The 15,953-nt window shown below is 42.0% G+C and overlaps 1 protein-coding gene across 1 annotated transcript in view; it reads left to right on the top strand.

Moving 5' to 3' along the window:
• The first annotated feature begins 916 nt into the window (after positions 1 to 916).
• The window catches only part of LOC100022115 (solute carrier family 23 member 1-like), a 59,791-nt gene continuing 44,754 nt past the window's right edge, over positions 917 to 15,953 (top strand). The window contains 1 exon segment of the mRNA XM_016426178.2: positions 917 to 1,156. The gene's annotated coding sequence lies outside the window, so the exon portion shown is untranslated.

Here is a 15,953-nt window from a genome sequence, read left to right as displayed (position 1 = left end):
ACTATGCCTTTTGTCATGTTTTCTTTTGTCCCAGTTATATATAAAACAGTTTTAGCCATTTGTTTTCTAACATTTTGAGTTCCAAACGCTCTCCTTCCCTCCCTGAGACAGTAAGCAATTTGATGTTGGTTATACACAGGTGGTCATACACCATATATTTCGGTAGTCATCGTGTTGTAGAAGAGCACACACACACACACACACACACACACACACACACACACACACTAAATTGAAAAAGGCGTGCTTTGATCTGTCTTACAGTCCATCCGTTCTTTCTCTGGAGGTGGAGAGCATTCCCCAACGTGAGAACATCAGGGTTGTCTCGGATCATCGTGTGGCTGAGAAGAGCGTCGTCATTTACAGTTGTTCATCCTACAGCATTGCTGTGGTTGTCTGTGTACAATATCCTCCCGGTTCTGCTCTCTTCACTCAATCCTTTCACGTATGAGCCCGTGTAAGGGTTGGCTTCCTTGCTACACTTGCTACATCATCGCAATGGAAGAGACACACGGGGATTTAAATGGGCTAATCAGCCATGGGCACGTGGATTTTATTATTCCTTGATTTCTAATCATCCTTAATAAATCTCATAAGATATAATATTTTTATTAGTAGATATAGTTTAGATTTTACACTTGGCTTTAAAGAGAGAGCCGATACAGAGGTACAGGAAGGTAGGTTGCTCAGGAACGAGAAGGGCTACCCACAGAAGCTGGGACTTGTTGGTTTCGCGCAAGGGAAATCTCCACACTTTCGAGGCCCCTTTAAACAACCATCTAACTCCAAAAATGGCATCCCTGAGGCAAGCCAAGAACAGCTGAGGCTTTCTCCAGAAGCAGCAGAAAGACAGTAGAAAAACAACTGAGAATTTTCTTGACTCAGCTTCCTGGACCCATCAGAAGAGTTTCTGGGTGATAAAACTGGAGTCAACGAACAAGAGTGAGACTTACACAGTGGGAGAACAAGCTGGACCTTGTCCTTCATTAGTGCTATGAGTTATGTGGACTATATAAGTCCCAAAGGAAGACAGGACTTCGCAGAGAGGGCAGACGTCTGGGCTCTTAGTCATTCTGACTCATTTCACCACTTGGGGAGGGGGCTCCACTTTGACGGGATGTATTTGGTTCTTGAGGCATGAAGGCTCATCATAAAGGTAAGTTACTCATCTATTGATATGCTCGAGTGAAAATCCCTTATTATCTCTCTTTCATTTATTTTTGCCAGATTAGCTGCATCTTGACCTGTATTTTATGAAGTTAGTCTATAGTCACATCTGGGGAAGTCAATAAGCATTTACTAAGGAACTAAGATGAAAGAAGTAAAGTGAGCTTCACCCCCTCCTCCCCAAGATTCCTCTAATCAGATCTAGAAAAATCTAGACCAGATCAAATCCTGATCAGAAAATCTAAGAAGAAATCACAGAAAATTGCTGGCTCTGGCCAGGTTGGCAAGGGGAGACAGACGGAGAATTCCATAGATGGGAATATTCCAGTGTCTAGGGATTGTCTCCAGTGACAAGATGAGGGAGCAAAGTCATATGGGGAGCCAAGGCCGGGCACAGGGTTTAGGAACAGATGCCCTTTGGTAGCTTTGTTGCTCACTACTCCATTCCAGGCTGACAGAGGAATGGCCCAGTATAGGAATAGCATTCTGGGATGAGGGGTCCTTGTGGTCCTCAGCCTGTGTATGAAGCAAGGAGTAAGGTCAGAAACAAGCAGCAGATACGTGCCTGGAACCCCAGGAGAGAAGCAGGTCTCAACACCAAGTTCTGCCCAAGTCTGAAGCTTGCAGGGGAATAAACAGGGCAAGGATCTTAGATCAAAGGAATATCCCCTGATCTGTTACTCTGAGCCCGCAGAGCTTTCCAGACGGCTAAGAGGGGACTATGGGTTATATAATAATAGTTTGCTAATTAGTTTCCTAATTAGTCTCCAGTGTCTATCCTCTCCATTGTAACTAAGTCACAAGGATAGCGGGTCACTCAGCTGCTCAAAAGCCTTCAGTGATTGGCATTTGGGTAAAGTTTAAGCATAAACTCCTTAGCATGGACTTTAGGGCTCTCCACAGTCTTACTCCATTTTCCCTCTCTAGCCTTATTTCACACGTCACTCGCAACTCATGTACTACAATTACAGTCAAAGAGAATTGTTGGTTTTTTAACTCAATATTCCATCTCCATCTTCTGTGTATTTACCCAGGAAGTCCCCAATGTCTGAGTTGCACTCCCTCCTCATCTTGGTCAGAATCTTTAACTTCATTCAATAAAAGAAGTAACTAAAATAAAATCAGTTGGGCCGAAGGGAAAATTCATTTCTTTAATAGTTCATAGGATTGAGGACTTATAGGGAGGTTTCCTCTTTTATTTTGTTTTTCAGTTTAGATTTGTTACCAAAAATATATCTTTGACATATCTCATTCCTTTTCCTTTCGTGCTAGAAAAGACATCATTTGACAATCTGTCTATCCACCCATCCACCCATCCACCTATCCATCTATTCATCTATCTATCTATCTATCTATCTATCTATCTATCTATCTATCTATCTATCCATCTCTCTGTCTGTCTCTCTGTCTCTCCATCTCTCCATCCATCTCTCCATCCATCTCTCTATCCATCTCTCTATCCATCTATCCATCCATCTATCTATCTATCTATCTATCTATCTATCTATCTATCTATCTCTCTGTCTCTCTGTCTCTCCATCCATCTCTCCATCCATCTCTCCATCCATCTCTCTATCCATCTATCCATCCATCTATCTATCCATCTATCTATCTATCTATCTATCTATCTATCTATCTATCTATCTCTCCGTCTCTGTCTCTCCATCCATCTCTCCATCCATCTCTCTATCCATCTCTCTATCTATCTATCTATCCATCCATCTATCCATCCATCCATCCATCCATCCATCTATTTATCTATCTATCTATCTATCTATCTATCTATCTATCTATCTCTCCCTCCGTCTCTCTGTCTCTCCGTCTCTCCATCCATCTCTCTATCCATCTCTCTCTCCATCTATCCATCCATCTATCATCTATCTATCCATCTATCCATCTCTCTCTATCTCTCTGTCTCTGCCTCTGTCTTTCTGTCTATCCTGTCCATCCATCCCTCCATCCATCCATCTATCTATCTCTCCATCTGTCCGTTTGTCCATTTGTCTGTCTGTCTGTCTGTCCCTGTCTACCTAATTATATCTCGCATGTTTTTATGCATCAGTTCTTTTTCTAGCATAGACATTCACAGCTGTTCTTCAAATATTATTTCTGTTGTTGTCTATGATGTTCTCTTGGTTCTGCTCATTTCACTCTTCATCATTTCGTATGAGGTCTTTCCATTTAGCTTCCTCTTTTAACCAATTTGTCTTGCTAACTATTTGTTTCTGCCTGCCTACCCAGAAAAGCTGAGTAGAATCCTCAGCCGGGGTGGGCTGGGAGGAGGAGAGAGCGGGGGCAGGGAGAGAATGGCCTTTGTACTGCTGCAGGGGCACCCACGTGCTTAGTTTTTCACTCTAAAATTGGTGTTGGTAGCTGGAAGGCCTGTTGTTGAGCCCTCCCTGGGACTCTGGTTCCCAGCACAGTGCCTTGTTGTGATTCAGTCCTTAATCAAAGTTTGGTCACTTGAATTGACTCCTCTCCCATCAGGACTGCTTGTTCTGAAGCCAAGAAATAGGACCCACTTTTGTGCATTCTCCCGTAGGAACCAATTCCTCCCCTTTCTTTAAATCATGAAACTGGGAGGGGTTTATATAGGGCTGCTGTTGCGCCTTCTTTTTTTAAATTTAAGACCTTACCTTCTATCTTAGAATCGATATTGTGCATCAGTTCCAAGGCAGAGGAGCAGTAAGGGCTAGGCAATGGGGGTCAAGTGACTTGCCCAGGGTCACACAGCTGGGAAATGTCTGAGGCCAGATTTGAACCCAGGACCTCCCATCTCTAGGCCTGGCTCTCTATCTAGCTGCCCCCAACCCTTGGACCTTGAAGGGAGATACATGGGAATGAGCCTGGTTGCGCTGCTTGAGATCTTTTTGTAAAGGCAGATGGGAACGTCTAGAAAAGAGCAGCGCCCGCCTTTGCTCCTGTGCCGGTCTCTGAATAGACCTCTGTGCTAGCAGCTCAGAACATTCCCCGGATGGATGTGAAGCATTTGGCTAAATGGAAAGACCTCATACGAATGATGAAGATGGATGAATGGATAGAACTTGTCACACTACCTTCGTCGGAGGAAAACTACCCAAGCAGAAAACCACCTTCTTGTTGTTGTTGTTGTTTTAACTCTTACTTTCTGTCTTAGTAACAACTCTGAGCCTGAAAGAGCAAGGACTAGACAAATGAGGCTAAGTGACTTGCCCAGGGTCACATGGCTAGGAAGGGTCTGAGGTCACATTCGAACCCAGGTTCCCCTGACCCCAGTCCTGGTGGTGCTCTTGTGCCACCTTGCTGCCCCTTCCTTGTCCTTCTACCATTGCTCTCAGATAACTTTCTAACAGTCCCGAAGGGTAAAGCTTGCATCTGTGCTCTCTTGAAGTCATAGCTCTTCTGCACTTTCCTGGTACCCCTTCTCCACACAACACTGTTTAAAATACTTTTTTGTTATTCACTCATTTCAGTCTTGTTGGACTCTTTGTGACCCCATTTGGGGTTTTCCTGGCAACCTCCTGGAAATGGTTGGCCACTTCCTCCTCCAGATCACTTTACAGATGAGGAAATAGATGTAAACACGGCGAAATGACTCGCAAGTCACACCGTCAGGAGGTGTCTAAAGCTGGATTTGAACTCAGGAAGATGAGACTCCTTGACTCCAGGCCATCCTCTATCCACTGAGCCACCTAGTTGACCCAAAGCCCCTACACGCCACTTTAATAGCCATGCAAGAGAATGCCAGGGCACCCACTATTTACATTGACCCAGAAAATGCATGTATCTGTGCTTTGGGATATGAGTGTGTGTGCCAACCAGCTGGGATCTCCCAGGTCTGGAAGGCAAGGAACAAGAAGAACTCTCGATTTCTCAGCTGCCTCCGGCTCAGACTTTACCTTTTCATGGGTCTGTGTAGTCATATTCCTAGGCACCAAATTCTGCCTGGGAGCAGCTGCCCAAACTGTAGCCAGGGTGCCCAAGGAGTGCCATGATGATCCGGGAGGGCTGGTAAAGTCAATGATGCTCTGCCATGAAATTCCCAGCTGCCCAAACTGTAGCCAGGGTGCCCAAGGAGTGCCATGATGATCCGGGAGGGCTGGTAAAGTCAATGATGCTCTGCCATGAAATTCCCAGCTGCCCAAACTGTAGCCAGGGTGCCCAAGGAGTGCCATGATGATCCGGGAGGGCTGGTAAAGTCAATGATGCTCTGCCATGAAATTCCCAGCTGCCCAAACTGTAGCCAGGGTGCCCAAGGAGTGCCATGATGATCCGGGAGGGCTGATAAAGTCAATGATGCTCTGCCATGAAATTCCCAGCTGCCCAAACTGTAGCCAGGGTGCCCAAGGAGTGCCATGATGATCCGGGAGGGCTGGTAAAGTCAATGATGCTCTGCCATGAAATTCCCAGCTGCCCAAACTGTAGCCAGGGTGCCCAAGGAGTGCCATGATGATCCGGGAGGGCTGGTAAAGTCAATGATGCTCTGCCATGAAATTCCCAGCTGCCCAAACTGTAGCCAGGGTGCCCAAGGAGTGCCATGATGATCCGGGAGGGCTGGTAAAGTCAATGATGCTCTGCCATGAAATTCCCAGCTGCCCAAACTGTAGCCAGGGTGCCCAAGGAGCACCATGATGATCCGGGAGGGCTGGTAAAGTCAATGATGCTCTGCCATGAAATTCCCAGCTGCCCAAACTGTAGCCAGGGTGCCCAAGGAGCACCATGATGATCCGGGAGGGCTGGTAAAGTCAATGATGCTCTGCCATGAAATTCCCAGCTGCCCAAACTGTAGCCAGGGTGCCCAAGGAGCACCATGATGATCCGGGAGGGCTGGTAAAGTCAATGATGCTCTGCCATGAAATTCCACTGAACTCAACAAAGAAAGGCAAAAGCCAGCTTTTGTGCGGAAGGAGCTTACAGTCTAATGAGGAAGACAGCCTGTAAATAACAGGAATGAAGAAGAGGAAGGAAGGGAACCCTAGAAGCAAAAGCCCAAAGAGCCAGTCTTACACCTGGTCTACCCTGGCTGGGCATTTCTATCTACTCTTTGGGCAATATGAGCCCACCTAAAGCTTTAACAGTTGGGACGAGTCAGAATTTGAGGAATAAAAGAGCCTGACTCCCTTCTTCAGATTCTGAAGCTCCCCTCAGGACTACTGAACCCAGGCCAGGGAACAGGGATCCTCGGGGCAAGCTCTCCAGTCTCCCAAGTCTGGCAACAGTTTTATGTTATTACCTTTGGAAGAGCAGATCTTGATTAGGCTATTAAGATATAAAAGCAGGGATGGGCCGACAGACGAGAAGCAGCGTGGGCCGGTGGAGCCTTGGAGACGGGGCGCCAGAAGACCTAGAATCGGCCCCGGCCCCAGCCAATAACTCACCGGGTGACCTTGAACAAATCACTTCTGTGCTCTCGTCTCCAGATTCCTCATCCGTGGAATGAGCGATGCTGACTAGGTCGAGTCACTTTGGCCTCTCAAGGCTATGGTCCGGTGACTTTGAACAGATCTCCTTTTTCTTGTCTATCTTTTTTCTTTAACTTACTCGTGTTGTGTGAAAAATTCTTCCTGGAGGGGATGGGAATCGTGGCCCCGACTCACCAAGGTCCAGCGTTCCTAACTCGCAGTGGCAGTGAACGCCACTGATTGTGAATTGTCCTGAGCTCTCGGATCTCTTTGGCAGCCGAAACCAAAATGAAAATGACCCGTGTTGATGTCATCAAGCGGCCGTTATGCACTCTAAAGTGAGGCTTCGCTTTTATTGAGAATATGTCGTCTGAATGAGTTGCCAGGAGAAAGACAAACTAAATCTCTACAATAATTATTGGTGTCATTTTACAAAATTCAAACCCACCCACCAGAGCGATATCCGGAGCCTTCCCGTGCTTTCATTTAGCCAATAGGTGTTTGGCACTCGGTGACTAGAATGGAATCCTCATTCCTTATATTGGTGATCTGGAGTCCAGCCCTGTGAAAGAAAAGTCCTGTCTATAGTTTTTTAGACATTTTTTTGTTTTGCTTTGTTTTTATTGTTTGGTTGTGTCTGGCTCTTTATGACCCCATTGGGGGGGGGGGTTCTTGGCAAAAGTACCACAGTAGTCTGTCATTTCCTTCTCCATTCATTTACAGATGAGGAAACTGAGGCAAATAGGGTAAAGTGACTTGCCCAGGGTCACACAGCTCATAAGTGTCTGAGCCAGATTTGAACTCAGAAAGAGGAGACTTCCTGACTTCCTGACTCCAAGCCTGGCATTCTATTCAATACATCACCTGACTGCCCTTTAGAAATGATTGCTCTACCCAGTGTAATTGCGCGTTGGCTATGGAAAGGGGTGGGAGGAAGGAAGGGAGGGAAAGAAATATGATTCGTTTAACCAAGGAATAATGTTCTAAATTGACTAAAATTTTCAAAAAAGAAATGATTACTCTATAAAATTATAGAGCTGATGGTGACTTAGTGGAAAAACAAACAAGGCAAGGTGAAGTAACAAGCATTTATAAAGCTAAAAAAAAAAAGTAAGGTGACTTACCCAGGGTCACATAGGAAGCAAGTAATAGAGATAGGATTTGAACACAGGAACTCTGGTTCCACATTCAATGCTCCTTCCAGTGTGCTATTTATTGTTATTCATGTGATGTTTTCCAACCCAGGAAAGAACCATCCTGGAGGCAGAAGTCCATTTTGGCTTCCTCAAATAGAGAAGACTCATTAGTCTTCCTCATTACCATCAAAGTGGATAACTCTCCTCCATAGTTATCTCCCAGCAATGGCCTTCCAGAGACGGTCAGTTCCTAGTTCTCTTCATGCAGGTATCTGCCTTGAAAAGGCACTCCCTTAGCTAGAACTTGTGACGTGCTGGTGATAAAACGAGAGGAGACAATTCCCTGCCCTCGACGAAAATAACATACTGACATCAACAAATACAAAATACAGTCAGAGAAAATTTCAGGGAGTGTGAAGGCGAGAGAGGCGCCAGCAGCTGGGCCCCAGCTAGGAGAATGAGCTTGGAAGGAAGGTGGAGGTGAGAAGGGAGTCCATTCTGGGCCCGAGAGACCCTTGGGCAAAAGTACGGAATCAGGAGACTAACTGCAGCCAGGCTTGTGTGGCCGTAGCGTAGAGTGCGTGAAGGGGAATTATATGGAATAATCCCGAAAAGGGAGGCCAGAAGCAGGCCAGGAGGGGCTTTCAATGCCAAAGAGAAGAGTTTGCAGTTGATCCTAGAAGCAAGAAGGAATCCCTGAAGCTTCTCAGACAGAGGAGCCAAGTGGTCAGAGCTGGGCTTTGGATATACAGCTCGGATGGACAGGAGAGGAATCGGAGCCAGGAAGACCAACAGATTCCACTTTGTGCCACCCGGACGCTCTTCTCAAGTCCATCTTTTCTCTCAGTGCTTGTGTCATCCAGGAATGACCTCCCTTTGGATAAATCGGAATTGATCATGAAAATGAAGATGTTTGCTAACAGGCATCCGTCAGCTTAACTCTGACGCCTGGGCAGAGAGGAGAGGAGACAAGCATCAGAGGCACCAGAGAATCAGCCGGCGCTGGCTCTCCAGTGTAATTGGTTGAATTGTGAGTGTGAACGTTTGTACTCCAAAATCTCTCAATGCTGCCAATCAGGCTTTGATGGCTTGATTTTCTAGGCTTAATTGAAAAGTGTGTTGAGAGAGTTGGTTGTTAAATATTCACTAGCATCCCCTTGGAAGTCATCCAAACCAGTTTATCAATGTTCTTTCTGAAATGTGACACTCAGAACAGAAAAATTATACTCTAGAAGGGGACCAGCCCAAGCACAGTCCAGTGGGGGGAAAATTATCCTGATAATTTCTTTAGTTCTGGGCACCCCCTTTTAGGAAAGATGTTGAGAAATTGGAGTGTATCCAGAGGAGAAGGGAGCAGAGGGGCCAAAAGGAGACATTTATTAAGCATCTATTGTGTTCCAAGTGCTGTGTGAAATGCTAGGAATACAGAAAGAGTCAAAAGACAGGACTTGCCTTTGAGGAATTTACAATCTAATGGAGAAGACAACAATCGGACACATAGATACAAAGCAATCTATATAAAGGGCAAATAGGAAATAATTAACCAAGGTAGGATAAGGGCAGCTTGAAGGCCCTGGGGATGCTTCCTCAGGAGAAGAGAAGTCTGGAGAAACATGGCAGCTCTTATCTTCAAGTATTTGAAAAGTCCTATTCAGGAAGAATGATTGGACTCGTTTTACTTGACCTCAGATTAGTAGGAACGATACATAGAAAATTCAGAGAAGCAGATTTTGGTTGAGAGTAAAGGCAAAAGGATTTTTTGTTTGTTTTTGCCAATAAGTGCAGTCCCCAAATCAAAAGGGCTTTCCAGAGGGGGGTAAATTCCCCAATCAATCAATTAATAAACATTTATTTATGTCAGATCTCAAATTTTACTACAAAGCAGGAATCTTCAAAACCATCGGGTACTGGCTAAGAAATAGATTGATGGATCAATGGAATAGATTAGGGGTAAATGACCTCGGCAATCTAGTGTTTGATAAACCCAGAGATCCCAACTTTGGGGAGAAGAACTCACTATTTGACAAAAACTGCTGGGAAAATCAGAAAACAGTATGACAAAAAGTAGATATAGACTAATATCACGCCCTATAGTAGGATAAGATCAAAATGGGCATGTGATTTAGACATAAGAGGTGATGCCATAAATAAATTAGGGAAACAGAATAGTTTACCAGTCAGATCTATGGAGAAGGAAAGATTTTATGATCAAACGAGAAAGAGAACATCACAAGATGTAAAATAAATAACTTGACTATATTAAATTAAAAAGAGTTTGTATACATAAAACCAATGTAATCAAGATTAGAAGGGATACTAGGAAAAACTTTTTATAACAAATTTCTCTGAAAAGTCTCATTTCTCAACTCTATAGAGAACTACGTCAAATGTATAAGAATACAAGCCAGTCCCCCACTGATAAATGGTCAAAAGATATGAACAGTTTCCAGATGAAGAAATCAAAGCTATCAATAGTCATATGAAAACATGTTCTAAATCCTTCTTGATTAGAGAAATGCAAATTAAAACAACACTGAGGTACCACCTCCCACCTATCAGATTGGCCAATATGATAGTAAAGAAGGTGATAAACGTTGGAGGGGATGTGGCAAAAGTGGGACCCTACTGAAGCTAGTGAAGTTGTGAATTGATCCAACCATTCTGGAAGGCAATTTGGAACAATGCCCAAAGGGCTATAAAATGGTGCATACCCTTTGATCCAGTAATAACCACTCCTAGGTCTATATCCCAAAGAGATAACAAAAAAGAGGAAAGGAACTACTTATACAATAAATATTTATAGCTGCTCTTTTTGTGGTGGCAAAGAAGGGAAAATTGAGGGGGGGGGTGTCTCTCAATTGGGAAATGACTGAACAAATGGTGGCACATGTTGGTGATAGAATACTATTATGCTGTAAGGACTGATGAACAGGATGATTTCAGAAAAATCTGGAAAGACTTTCATGAACTGATGCAGAGAGAAATAAGCAGAACCAGGAGAACATGATACACAGTAACAGCAATACTGTAGAATGATCAACTCTGATAGACTCAGCTACTCTCACAAAGTACTTATTTTTTTCATAAGTTCCTCCAAACTGTCCAAGACCACTGTATTGCTGTTAGTAGCAAAGTCCATCACATTTGATCATTCCATAGTATTGCTCTTTCTGTGTACAATGTTCTCCTGGTTCTGCTCCTTTCACTCTGCATCACTTCCTGGAGGTCATTCTAGTTCACATGGAATTCCTCCACTTTATTATTCCTTTGAGCACAATAGTATTCCATCACCATCATATACCACAATTTATTCAGCCATTCCCAATTGAAGGGCATCCCATCAGTTTTCAATTTTTTTGCCAACACAAAAAAGCTATAAATACTTTTGCAAAACTGGTCCTTTCCCATTTTTTTTTTTATCTCTTTGGGATACAGACCTAGTAGTGACAAAGAATTCTATCCACCTCCAAAGAACTGTTGGAGTCAGCTGTAGATCAAAGCATACCATTTTCTACATCAGTTTATTTGGATTTTTGTTTGGAGGTTTTGGTTTTGTATTATTATTATTCTCTTTCAAAAATGAACAATATGAAAATATAGTTTACATGATAATACACATATAACCCAAATCAAATTGCTTACCATCTCCAGGAAGGGGGAAGGAAGGGAGAGAAGGAGACAATTCAGATCATATAACTTCAGAAAACTTATGTGAAAAATTGTTATTACATGTAAATTGGTTAAGTATCTTTAAAAAAAACAACATTTATTAAATATTCACTATGTGCCAGGCACTATGCTAAGTGCAGAGGATGCAAAAAGATAGTCTTTGCCCTGAAGTAACTTATGATCTAATGGGGACAACCTCCCCATTACTAGAGGTCTTCAAGGAGAGACTGGATGGCCCCTTTTGGAGAAGGTCAGGTGATTCCTACTCAGGTATGATGGATTGTCTGTGCAAACTTCTGGGGCCTCTTCCAACTCTTGCATTCCATAATTCTGTAATGGCTCCCCAGCATGAGCATCAACCAACAGGATGATCTTAGGCAAGTCACTTCCTTCTTTGGACCTCCATTTTCTCATTCATCAAATGACAAGGTGGGATCTCCAACAACTTTTTCAATTCCATAATTCTCTAGTCCACAGTTCTATGAATCCCAGGTCACATCTTATTTTCTCAAGCTCTCATTTTTCTTGTTTTTCTAACTTCTTTCTTGGCTTTCTTTGTTGTTTTGGTAGAAGAAAACGTGCTAGACTCATTGTCAAGAGAAATAAGAGTTCCAATCCCATTTCCTTCACTTACTAGTTTTGTGACCATGGATAAGTTATTTATCTTCTCTGAGACAGTTTCCTGACTTACAAAATGGGAAATATAATAGTCCCCATTATCTCTTAGGGTTGTTGTAAGGATCAGATGAGGTTATGTCTGTAAGTACTTTTTAAACATTAAAATACTCTTCAAATAACTATTTTGTTTACTATTATTCTTTCCCTTGTTTTCATTTCTTCTCTTACCCTCTTATGTCCTAAGCCTGTCAAGTGCTCCTGTGGGAAACAGAAACTAAAGTGTTTGTTGAAATCTGTACTAGAACAACTGATTATGCAATTGTTTTAATCAAAGCTGACCCTGGAAGAGAGTTACGTGGTTTTCTCCAAAATATTTAATAGCAGACCTCCCAGAGCTTCCCACGCAAAAGCAGTGCCTGTTACGGAAGTTCACTTCAGAACAGCTGATAACATCAGAAAGACCCTTGAGCTAGTATATTGGCCTGGCTAGGTGGATCAGTGGATTGAGAGGCAGGTCTTAAAACAAGAGGTCCTGGGTTTAAATCTGACCTCAGATACTTCTTGGCTTTGTGACCCTGGACAAGTCACTTAGCTCCCATTACTCAGTTTTTACTGCTCTTCTGCCTTGGAACTGATACCCAGTTATGGTTGTGTATTAACAGGTAAGTTGCTGACACACATATTCTGATACAGAAGGTAAATGTTCAATTTTTTTTTTAAAGTAGAACAAATGATTAGGGGAATTGCTATTCTGGGCCTGATAGAGAGGAACTAATTGTTGAACAAGAAATGATGGGACATTTAGAAGGAGAAAAAGTGACCAATTTTAAAATTTTGATAAAAGAGAAGAAAGAAAGCATCCTAAATTTTGGAACAAAAGATTTCAAAGCGGTTGGACGGTTCTATGATGAAAAATCTCACAGGAGAAATCAACCCAAGAAGGATAGAAAGGCTTTAAGAATGCAATCCTGCATTAAATACAAATGATTTTAATGAGAAAGAACAGAGTATTGGCCAAAGAGAGCAGGGTAGTTTCACGGTGGTTGGCATTATTCATCTACAAGAAGAATAAAAGATGGAAATATGGATTGGTAATGGAGGATGAACCAAAAGGATTGGTAAGGTCCTGTAAGAGTAGTGCAAGGGGGATTAAAGATCCAAATGACTGGCAATGGATGCTAAGCACCAAAAAGTTTTGATGAAAACAATGTTGGAAACAAAAACCCAAGAGGAAAGAGATCAAAGAAGGGTAGGGAAAACTGGCGGTGATATAGATGGGATGGTGATAACGAAGGACAGAACGAAGACAAAATTACTGAAGCTTAACTTCTGCTTTCTTCATCAAGGAGAACGATCCTTGAACTGAAAAGTTTAGTACAGAAATGGTTCAGAGAGCTGAAACTGAAGATGAGAGAGGAGGAAGCATTTAACAGAGCATTGCCTTCCAGTGAATCAGAGTCACCAGAACCAGTATGACAGCTACTGAAGGTATTATAAAAATGACAGGTTTCAGTGTGGAACTCTTACGAGTCATCTGTGAAACCTTATAGCAAATGAAAAAAATGCTACAGGACTGGAGGGCAAATATCCTTCCAGTTACAGAAAAGTGGAAAGAGGTAGTCTTCAAACAATAGGTCAGTTAGCTTAATTTGGGTTCCTAGCAAAATTCTAGAACTTATTATTAAAGGGGTTGTTTGTGAGCCTTTATTAAAGGAAACAGTGGTGGCTAAGAGCTGAGATGACTTCATTAAAAATGGAATTAAAAAATAATTTTAATGCAAACAGTTTAGCTTTCCCGAGTCTTTATGGTTTCTTTTTCATGTTTATCTTTGATTGCTTCTCTTGAATTTTGTGTTTGACTGTCAAATTTTCTATCCAAGCTGTAGTCTTTTCATCAGGAATACCTGAAAGTTTTCTATTTCATTAAATATCTACTTTCCTCTCCGAAGGATTTTACTCAGTTTTGCTGGGTTGGTAATTCTTGGCTGTAAATCCTTGCTCCTTTGCCTTCTGGAATATCATATTCTAAGCCTTCCAAACTCTTTTAACTTGGAAGCTGCTAAATTTTGTGTGATCCTGACTGTGGCTCCATGATATTTGAATTTTTATTTTATGCCTACTGTCAATATTTTCTCCTTGACCAGGAAGTTCTGAAATTTGGCTATCATATTCCTGAGAGTTTTTATTTTGAGACTGCTTTTTAATTAATTGGTGGATTCTTTCCATTTCTATTTTATGCTCCAGATCTAAAATATTGGGGGCAGTTTTCCTTTCTAACTTCTTGAAATATGATATTAAAGCTCTTTTTTTATCATGGCTTTTAGGTTGTCCAATAATTCATAAAGTATCTCTCCTTTGGTCAATTTTTCAGTTGTTTTTCCATTTAAATGTTTAATAGTGTCTTTTATGGGGGGATGTCGTTTTACTATTTCTTGATGTCTCATGAAGTAATTAGCTTGCACTTGCTAAATTCTAATATTTAAGGAATTATTTCCTTCAGTGAGTAAGCTTTTGTACTTTTTTCCATCTGGCCCATTCTGTTTTTTAAGTTCTTTTCCTCAGTGAATTTGTACTACTGGAGCAATTGTGTTTTTACAGACATATCTCAATGTCTTTTTTTGTGCTTCTTTTTATCAAGATTTTCATTCTTATTTTCTTAAATAATTATGATTTCTTTTCCCAATTTTACTCTATCACTCTTATTTTTTTCTTTAACTCTTCTAGGAATTCTTGTTGAGCTTGGGTCCAGCTAGCATTTTTCTTTAAGGCTTTGACTAGAGCTATTTTTACATTGTTGTCTTCTTATGAGTTTGTGTCTTGATCTTCCCTGCCACCATAGTAACTTTATATGATTGAGGGTTTTTTTTTTTTTGGTTATTGTTGTTTGATCATTTTTCCAGCCTATTTCTTAATTTGGAACTTTGTCTTAATATTAAGATCTGCTTTAAGGGGAGTGAGGAAGCAGTATCTCAAACTTTAGATTTTTTTTTCTTCATATTGCTGTTTTCAGAGCTAGTATTGGCAATCTACAAGTTTTCAGTGGTTCCAAGGTGGTGTGTGATAGGAGAGATCTCTTGTTCTGCACTCTGGAATTTAGTAGGAAGGACCCCTGAGTCTCTTATACTGAAAGTGGCAATCCTCTCAAGTGACCAGGGTCTCTGTTCCCTTGTGATTGGTCACAAATATTCCTCTTCACCCTTGAGCTGTGACCCAAAACTGTGTGTGGATGATGCAATAGGCTTCTGTGCCGAGCACATTTCAAGGTCCTCTGAAATCTCTTTCAGACCAGTGTCACAGACCTTTCCTCTTGACTTCCTAAGTTGTTTTAAGATGGAAAAATATCTTGTTGGCTCTGACTCTCCAAAATCCAATTTGAAGCATTATTTTGAATATTTGAATGAATGAATTTCCCTTTGTTTAAAGGGGAATATTGGGAGAATTTGGCTGGCACTTATCTGCTACCTTGGCTCCACTCCAGAATAAGCTTTTTTTGATAAGGTTATCAAATAGGTAGTTCGGAGGATGTTATCTATGCAGAGTACTTAATGCAAAGCATACCGGAAAATATTCCTTGTTGTCCTTGCATATAAGGTGAAACGATGTGGGCTAGAGGGTTGTTTTTGAACTGGTTAAATGACGGTGAATCACAGAATACTCTATCATAGGTCCACGTCCGGTTGGATAAAGGTCTCAATAAGGCTGTCTCAGGGTTCTGTGCTAGACTTTGCGCTGCTTTCCAAGTGTCTCAGGATGAGGATGAATGTGTACAGGACAGGCTGAACAAATTGCCAGGGACATGAACAAGAAGTAATGGGTGGAGGTTACAGAAAGGCAGATTTGGCTTTAATGTGAGGAAATATTTCTGCAATAATTAAGCTGGCCAAAAGTGAAATAAGATAACTAGGAACATATTTGAGTCTTCCTTATTGAAAGTCTTCAAGCAAAGTTTGGGAGCTTGTACGAATGCCACAGGGCAGCTGGC

This window comes from Monodelphis domestica, chromosome 5 (assembly GCF_027887165.1).
Source record: "Monodelphis domestica isolate mMonDom1 chromosome 5, mMonDom1.pri, whole genome shotgun sequence".
Classification (NCBI taxonomy): Eukaryota; Metazoa; Chordata; class Mammalia; order Didelphimorphia; family Didelphidae; genus Monodelphis; species Monodelphis domestica.
The sequence above is the reverse complement of the archived record's forward strand: the minus strand, read 5'-3'. Positions and strand labels throughout refer to the sequence as shown.